A 2,433-nucleotide genomic window follows, 5' to 3' on the forward strand; every position below is an offset into this window, starting at 1 on the left:
TGAACTCAAAGTGACTGAAGAAGTTGATGATGACGAAGTGGAACCAAATATAGATATCAAAGCAGAACAGGAGAAAGACCAAGATTTGAAGCTAAGTTCTGAACGTAATTGTGTAGTGGAAATGTAAAGGAAGTGTAGTGTTATCCTTATAAGACTTCGACTAATTTTGACGTTGCTATCAAATGTAATGACATAATTTTTCAACTAATAAAGAACAAAATCACTAATGGTATGATTATTTGGACTATTATTCTCGTTGACAATAATAGTCCGAATAAATATACAATTAGTAATACTAACTCCCGGTCTCAATCATTCTGCAAAACTAAAGAACAGAATCGTTTAGTAGTATATATAAAACATGCTTAAAATTGCGGAACATGAATTTATACATTGATCAAAATATTATAAACTTATATTTGCATTTGTGTTATAGTTATAGTCATTTTCTATAATTGTACATTTCATAAAACGTCTAATTACAGCAAGTGATTACGTCATGTTTTTATACTGGAAAATAATCATTTCTGTAATTTTCTAAATTTATGTAATGTTTGTTATTTTGTTAGATTGATTCCATCTATCTATTACCAGACAATTGTTTTATTTATGTAAACTATTCAACTTCTGAAACCATTCTGTATGACAAAACTATACTTGCATTCCTTTTTTTTTGTATCCCCGTATCTTCACTTTGTGTCCAGAAAGTATCATCTCACAGTATTCTTGGCCAGGCATGGCCAAGTGGTTAGGGCGCTCGACTCGCAATCTGCGGATCGCAGGTTCGAATCCCCGTCACACCAAACATGCTCGCCCTTTCAGCCGTGTGGGTGTTATAATGTGACGGTCAATCCCACTATTCGTTGGTAAAAGAGTAGCCCAAGAGTTGGCGGTGGGTGGTGATGACTAGCTGCCTTCCCTCTAGTCTTACACTGCTAAATTGTGCGAAATTGATAACAAACAAACAAACACAGTATTCTTTCCACGTGTATGCCTTAAGGTGTTCATATGACAAAGTCTCAGAATGTTTTTCGATGTCTGTGGTGGGCAAAGCACAAGCAGCGTAGCTTTAGGCTCTACAACAGACAAAACAAACAACATTGGTAAAAATAATTATGAATTCTTTTGAGTTGAATATCTGTGTCTAAAATAGTTAGTGTTTCAAGTATTTAGCAGCTTCAAGTAGAGTGTAATATTCAGGTGTACCATGTCCTGAAGAACCGGTATTTTCACAAAATCTGTCTGATATTTTGTATTGTCACCAAAGACGTGGTAAAGGCCATTTCGTAGCTGATGTCTCAACTGTTTAGCTTTATTCACTTACTTTGCATTTTTTCTAATAGTTCTTGAGTCTTTCTATCCAGGACTTGCTTGGTAATCGTCTATTTTCGAAGTTAGATTTTGAAATTTCGTAAAGTGCCTTGGTATATAATTTAACTGCATGATTTTCTACCTGCCATAACTGCACTTGTCTGTTATTGTTTTATACACGCTTGAGGCTCCATCTGTTATTATTTTTCGATACCGTAGACCATGCATGTCTTCACTGTTCCGAAATTCTCCCACTATAATGTCATACTCCATTTGAGTGGAAGGTGTGTTCCGGTTTTTCTAGCAGGGATGCTCTCTAGTAATGGCTCGTGATTTATTTCAAAACTTGCTCCTCACATCCAGATATAACAGTTTTTTTTTTGTTTCTTTCTTTTTGCACGGAAACCAATTATAGCAACGAAAGTAGACATTTCAGTGTATTTATGTCCATAACAGTGATGAGACCGACCACCATCAGCGTAAACAGAGCCTTCATTATCTGTGTCTCCTGCTTCTATCGCTAGTTCTTTTTCGTTCGCTCCAACATCCTTTAATGTGTGAAACATTTGCTTTTCCCACAACTGATATAAACAGAATATAAAGTTAGATATTATTTTTATTATAATTTTATGACAATAAAATACTGGTGTCTATTGTCACACACTTCATATTGACAGACTTGAATCTGCTGAAATGTAATATTATTCACGAAAAAATTCATATGAATAAATATAATATGAAGTTACTGTTTTCATCATACATAACTCTCAGAGCGAAAGGAAGGAACTATATAATTTCGATATGCTATTAACCACGTTAATAACTTTCTGTATATTGGATCATATGTAAATATTATATAAAATACCTTTCTAATTTAATTAACTTTCTGTATATTGGATCATATGTAAATATTATATAAAATACCTTTCTAATTTAATAACTTTCTGTATATTGGATCATATGTAAATATTATATAAAATACCTTTCTAATTTAATAACTTTCTGTATATTGGATCATATGTAAATGTTATATAAAATATGTTTCTAATTTAATAACTTTCTGTATATTGGATCATATGTAAATGTTATATAAAATATGTTTCTAATTTAATAACTTTCTGT

Source organism: Limulus polyphemus, unplaced genomic scaffold (genome assembly GCF_000517525.1).
Source record: "Limulus polyphemus unplaced genomic scaffold, Limulus_polyphemus-2.1.2 Scaffold2429, whole genome shotgun sequence".
Taxonomy (NCBI): Eukaryota; Metazoa; Arthropoda; class Merostomata; order Xiphosura; family Limulidae; genus Limulus; species Limulus polyphemus.